Source organism: Cucumis sativus, chromosome 6 (genome assembly GCF_000004075.3).
Source record: "Cucumis sativus cultivar 9930 chromosome 6, Cucumber_9930_V3, whole genome shotgun sequence".
NCBI lineage: Eukaryota > Viridiplantae > Streptophyta > Magnoliopsida > Cucurbitales > Cucurbitaceae > Cucumis > Cucumis sativus.
The window spans coordinates 14,120,150-14,127,233 of record NC_026660.2 but is presented as its reverse complement, the minus strand read 5'-3'; the positions used below and the strand labels follow the sequence as shown (position 1 = coordinate 14,127,233).

General features: G+C 32.7%; 1 long non-coding RNA gene across 2 annotated transcripts; it reads right to left on the bottom strand.

The window, feature by feature from the left end:
• Positions 1–1,078: 1,078 nt before the first annotated feature.
• On the bottom strand, positions 1,079–5,103 carry LOC116404554. 2 transcript variants are annotated; one of them, XR_004217444.1, is made up of 6 exons: positions 4,716–5,103; positions 3,827–3,897; positions 3,585–3,684; positions 3,330–3,383; positions 2,028–2,689; positions 1,079–1,128 (listed from the first exon to the last, which is right to left on the bottom strand). It is a non-coding gene; the product is annotated as an uncharacterized LOC116404554 (long non-coding RNA). The 2 variants fall into 2 exon arrangements; XR_004217445.1 differs by lacking the exon at positions 1,079–1,128 and having other exon boundaries at positions 2,107–2,676; positions 4,716–5,101.
• Between the last annotated feature and the right edge of the window lie 1,981 nt (positions 5,104–7,084).

Sequence of the window (7,084 nt, the reverse complement as noted above, 5' to 3'; positions counted from 1 at the left end):
AATTCAGAAGTTACATCATTGGTTCAAAAAACACATTGCATTCGGATCACTCTACGATTAGATACCTTATGGTGAACAAAGATGCAAAACCGTAGTTAATATGATAGATTTTGTTATTTCAGGAATTTAACGTTGAGATAATTAACTGCAAAGGCACATAGAACCAAGTATATGATCACTTATAACGACTTAAGAATGATAAACTTCAGCCCGAGGCCAAGGAGATTTGAAAGATTCCCAAATGAGCAGCTTTTCCACGTTGAAATAAAAGAAGCATGGTACGTCGACAATAAATTATCTTGTTTGTAAGGAATGGCTGCAAGATTTCAACAGTCAAGCAACGAAGAAGTTATTTCATGAATGTCGCTTTTATAGGTAGGATGAGCCTTTTCTGTACAAACTAAGTCAACTCCCATAATAAGGCAGTGTGTGCCTGAGTACGAAACAACTGACATACTAGCCAAATGCCACGAAGCACCTTATGATGGACATTGTGGTGGCCAAAGACTGCTGCAAAAGTATTACAGAGTGGCTATTTCTGGCCAACTCTCTTTCATGATGTGAAGGACTTTGTGATAAAATGTGGCAGGTGTCAGAGGATAGGGAATTTAACCCATCGCGATGAACTACTCTAACAACCTATCTTAGAGTTAAACCCTTCATATGTGGGGATAGACTGCATGGGCCCCTTTCCATAGTCTGGAACTCATGTGTACATATTATTGGTTGTTGACTATATCTCGAAGTGAGTTGACGTGATCTCATGCGTTAAGAATGATGCAGCTACACTCAGTGTTCAAGGGTTGATAGTCATATTTTTTATGCAAGATCTAAGTAAGCTAAGAAGCTATATTGCTCATTATTGTAAGGAAATTTTTTTTGAATTTTTTCTTAATTTGGGCAAAATTTGAAATCCCCCAAGTTTAGACTAAACATTCAAGCTAAGCAAGCTATTACCCACTCCACTTAAAAACTTGCTTTGTCCTCAAAGCTTTTGAAATCAAAGTAAAGGGAGAAAAATAAGGGGGAACAGTGGACTCCCCTCGAAGGATTGACATCTTGACTTGGTTTGAAGCTTGCATGGATAAACCTCTTCATTCCTTTTTCATTGCTTATTCATCTTTGTTCCTAAAAATCAAAGAAAATTCTCTTAATTTTATTTATTACTGAAATAAGGCACATATAAGTCTTAACTAGTCTTATAGCACCCTTCATTCATCGTCTCTACACTGGCTATGGTATCAAAATGTTCAATTAAGTAATACGTCTACTAACGAACTTGAAAACAAAACACACCATACCCAAAAACACAAACATCACTTGAACCCAATTGGATTAGTTTCATACAATCGTTTTAAGGATTTGTGCTGAGAGCACTCGCTCCACGGGGTCGTCTCTTATCACAACAGAAGCAGCTCTTTTTACCCTCACACTCAGTATCACATTACTATCATGTTTGTCACTATCAAAAACTAACTCTTTTAAGTTATTTAGTGTGACTACAAAGTTATGAACACCATAATCTTAATTAAAACCTTTTAATAAACAAATGCCAAGTTACTACTCAACAATGGCAAGGATTCAAAGAAAAAAAAATTATATAAACTCATTTTGAAAACAACTAACGAAAACTACAACCATCAACCATTGTGAACAAAATGATATAACAAAAAAATCAATGATACTAATCACAAAGAATGTAGTCAATTCATCCAATCATATGTTATTTGATAAAACGTACGATGCTGAAATGCTTAAAATTCAAGATAATATATATTTGCTCTCAAACTAAAAGAATAAATTTTCCTTTATGTAAAGAGAAGAAAAAATGCATTGACAGAAGGAAAGGGAACAAAAAGTCTTCCCTAAGATTATAATCGCATAGGATGGAGGTATTGACATGCTTCTCTAAAGAACTTTTCAAAAGATCAAACTTTACCTACAACAAAAAAAAAAAAAACTATGAAAACAAACAACCAAAACTAAATAGTTATTGAATACGACCTAAGAGATTTGATTTTAACAACCTTCACGTTGCACTGGGGATACACTCTGGCTTTGTGCTGGAAAATTCGTTTGGAGCTTATCATGAGCTATCGGCTGATATTTTGTAACCTTTAGGTACTCTTTAAAGCTATAAACTTTGCTTGATGATGAAGAATCATCTGTTGTTAAAATACATAGGAAATTCTCTTTCATAAACCCCATATCATAGTAACTATCATAACATTTGTAGACATAATGCACGACAGCTATCCAATTCTATTTCATGTTCTCGAATGGCTTGGTTTGATAATCATGTTAATTTTTGTTTACTATTTTCAAAAATAACACTGCTTACTAATCTTTTTTTTCCCATTTGGTAGTCTACTTTTTCTATGTAGCTTTCTTTCTCTAGATAGAAGTACGGATAGGAAACAATATGGATGATAAAAAACTTAATCGCTCACTTGGTTAAGTCATTGAAAGCTCTTCTACTTTAGGAATAGAAGGTGAGTCTAACACAATTCTCTTCTGCTTTAGAAACAGAAGGTGGGTTTGAGTAGGTGGATTTGATCGCATTGTAGGAGCTGTTAACTGAACTTTGAACTTCACAGTCTTCAACCTTCAACCTTCAACGATTGCTTAGCTTTCACCCAATCTCTTAGCTTCCAACTTGATATGACTTCAATCACTCTACAAACAATATCTAAACAAACCATTAATATGTACCAAATATGACAGCCTGCCTTCTGAAAAATGACAAACCACATCTTGTTTGACTGTTCTTTATACTAGCTTCCCTAGTCCAAAATTCAACCATGCAACTTAAGGAGCGTTAAAAATGTGCATTCCATCCATCTCAATCCCACTATTTCAATAATTAATGTACTTAAAATTCTATTTTCCATTTTCATATAGTCATGTTTTTCATCAATAAGGTGTTGCCATCTTCAGAATACAAAGAATCAACATAAAAGTATTTTCCAAAAGGAATTGACTAAGAGAAGAATTATGGAGAAAGAACAAAGCAACAAATATACATTCAAGAATTATTTCTTAATTTTCAATGCCAGACTGGCAAAAAATAAACTAAAAACTATAAATATTCATTAGCTATCTGCTATAGCATTAATATTTTCAAGCTTATCATAAAGTTATTCAAAGTTGTCAATTGTCATCTTTGAATTTAAATGTTCCTCGGTTTAACTGTAAGACAATATCATAAAAGTAAATGAAAATATTTAAATAACAATAATTTATGGAATTTCTACAGCACATACATTCTACAATGTTATCCACATTATCTCAATTAATATCTCAAGTGCACTAGAACACGTGAAATTTACCTTGACGGACTCATGGGTGCATAGGTGTACTCATGCCATCATGAATGGGTGTTGCTACAAAAACAGATAGTAAAATATGAATAACTCTCATAGTCCTATTAGAAATTTAGAATAAAAACAAGGCAACATGGGAAAGAGAACTAACTTCCAATATCTCTCATTGGCAGCATAGTAAGTTAATGAAGATTTAGCCACAGAGTAATCCTAAAAAAACTCGCAATAACTATAAAACTAATTTTAAAGAAAGTATCTAACCTTCAACACCAACTCTTGCTTTCTCTAGACAAGCTGGCTTCCTTGATCACATTCCTAATATATATCATTACAGAATATATATGTGTGTGTGCTATCAACACTACAATATAATAACATTAAATGTAGAGTGTTATTTTTCTTCACTTAAATCATCATTGATGAAAAGATTGCATGAGTAAACGCATTACTTGATCTTTACTATATATGAACATCACAAGGAAACACATTACTTCCTTCATTACCTGTTCCATAAGCAAGCATTGCTGATAAGAAGTAACCAATCTGAAGGCTCTTATTTGTCAACTAGTCATACCTGTAAGGTTCTCCAAAGTATTAGTTATATAGGAAGAGGTTTTTTATAACAATTTGAAGTATGAAGATGGGCTGATAACGTTTGAAAAAATCGTCACAAAATGTTTGGAAAAAGAAACTTATCTTTAAGAAATTTAAGAGAATGCTTATATTTTATGTTTTCATGAGTTACAATGGCTTTTCATCTCTAAATTTAAAGCAACGTGAGTATTTAGTCTCAAAACTAAAAACATTTTAGTTATCTATCCCATTGTGACCAACTTTGGTGATAGTTCAACCTACATATAGATAGATATAATGTTCATAGTTTAACTTTTGTAATTTAACTTCTAATATCAAGCTATAGAAAAGGGATTATATATCACATCAGTGAGTAGAGATCATGATTTTTTGGGCAAAAGACAAAACATAGGCCAATTAACTTTGAGACGTCAATTTGACTTTTAATACAAATTAACCAATTAAGATCAGCATGTTTCAGATACATAAACATAGAACCAAGATTTAAAAATTCTAACTTAAGATTCGGTATGTGAACTATTGGACGAACTGTAATTATCAATGCAATTCCCTTGTTTACAAAACATTAAAACAAGAAGTTAGCTTCTTACATTAAGCAGTAATATTCTAAACTTCAAAATTTTCATGTAATTGAAAATAGATTCTGGCTCACACCATTTTCTTACAAGTACGTCTTGACCAAACAACAGCAAATGCTATGCAGAATGGAGAAACAGCAACTGTGAGGTAAAACAGTTCCAAACACCATAATTAAGACAAAAATAAATCAAACCCCCCACAATCACACCATGTAAGTACCTTCGCACCAGAATATGACAACCCAAGGATGGAATTCTCAAGAAAGGTCTCCATATTGAGCTTCCTCTTAAGCGGGTTAGAAGAGGGAGGCTTAGGTGGAAGCGGGCTCTTCAACTTAGCCGACGAGGGTTCAAAATCGGGAACCATGAAGGGAGTTGGGATATGACGTTGGAGCATTTTCTTAGGAGGACTTGGGTTTTCGAGGGGTCTGTTGCCCCTGATTCCAGCGCCATTAGAACTAGAAGAAGAGAATGGTGGTGGATCGGCAAGATGGGTATCTCGCAAGATAGGGTTTCTTCACCTTCAAAATTTCCATAAACCAACCCCGTACGGTCTTTCTGTAAACATTCACAAGAGAAAAAATATTCGCGAGAAAATGTTGGATAGTCACAAAAGGAGTTATTGGATTAAGACCTTTGAAAGTTATGTTGAGCTGTTAAAGTTATTCGAAATGAAATTAAGTGAGAAGAAAGGTTCGGTGAGAAGATTTCAAATCTGATTTGACCGAGGTTAACATGTAAGATTAAGGATTTAAGCATGGATAAGATAAATATAATTTTACACATGTAAAGTTTTAAGTAGGAGTTGGAAATTGGACGAGGATTTGAGGATAACTAATCCAGGTTAAAGAGTAGTATAAATAAAGGATTTTGGTCACTAAGTATCGGAGATTTTTTGGAAATTTTGAAGTGTGAAGTGCTGTCATTTTGTTTCCGCGAGAAAGAAGAAGAATAGGAGATTTCCAATTCTAAGGCTAAGTATAGTGAATGATCTTCTCTTAAAAGTATTTATATCATTTCAAACATGTTTCATAATATTTAAAGCTTGATTTGATGACTATGATATTGATTATAAAATGGTTTTCAAATCATTAGTTGTTTCCTTTGAATGAGCTAACTATTATATACACACAAGGTTATAGGCAACCTTGTAGAAAAGGCATGCATGGAGGAGTAAAGTCGACCAATGTACAAAAGGACTACATTGTGTTAGATAGCCTGAGCAACAATGACAAATCTGTAAGTTCTCGGATGTTGTTGATATAGTAGTCTAAACGCAAGGTAACGAGACCAAACGTAGATAATGATTTGGGATCCTTGACCAAAGGAATGATTGTGACTAATTAGTGTTTATGCAAAATGTATATTGATGTGATTTGCAAGTTGGTCTGATTTTATTGTAATGTTTTGCGAAATGATGTGTTTATTAATAAAGTGATTTGTGTTAAACTATATGATATGGTGAAAATGATTTATGGAAAGGTATTGCGAAAAGGATTTCATAAAACCTCACTAATTCTTTTAGACTTACGTTTTAAAATTCCATCTTCCAAGATCAGACGTTTAGGCCAAGTAGAGAAGAAGGTTGAAGGACTTGTAGCGACTTGAGAAAGCTACCAGGCATTTAAGCATTTGATTAATGTCATTTTTTGGTCAAAGTGTTGTAATTGTATACTATGTAAGAAACGCCTGTTGTTAATTAAGTTTAAGTTTATTTATTAATGATGACTACGTTAAGCTTTAATGCCTAAAGAATGTTATTTAAAATATTTGGCGTTTAAACAAGGTAAAGGATTTAAGATAAGTGTCTTAACGTTTAATCACGTCAAAACACTTGTTGTTGAATAAAAGTTTAAGTTAACTTCCGATGTGCGTTATGTTTATCTCTGCCGCATGGTAGTTTATAAAGGAGTTGAGTTTGAATTAGGAGATAAGATCAGTTTCAAGGTTTTAAGCTAAATCACGTACTATCTGCACTACTTTCTGCGTTTTGGTAGTTTTGCGGATTAGGGTGTGACAAAAGGGAAAATGATTATGAAAAAATGAGGATTATGAAAAGGAAAGGATTATGATAATCCTTGTTTGTCAATGGATAAAAGCCCTAGGCAGTGGAAGATTTTACAGAATCATTCCTCAATTTAATTTGGGAATTCCAAAATACCAATACATTGGCAAAAAATAATTAAAAAATTAATTTTCTTATTAAGCATTAATAAAGTATAGATTAGAAAGAGAAAAACTTGCGTAGTTTGACGTCCCTAAATATACTAAATCTCCAAATTTGGGGACACCACTCATCGAATAACTTCCTATGCTCTAAGATATATGAGATCGGTGTGTGAGATTGAGATGGAAAAAGTTTTAAGAGAAAACTATTTTTCCAAAGAGCAAAAGCATTGACTTTTTTTTTTAATTTAGAAAAATTATTTTTCTTCTGCATATTTATAACTCTCTTTTCTTTTCTTGAGAGTAGAAGAGAATAATGAGATTTTATTAATTTAAAAAATATTAAATTAATAGAAATTTCAAATCAACTAATTAATTAATTAATCAGTTAATAATTAATTAAATCATATGTAGTTAATATTT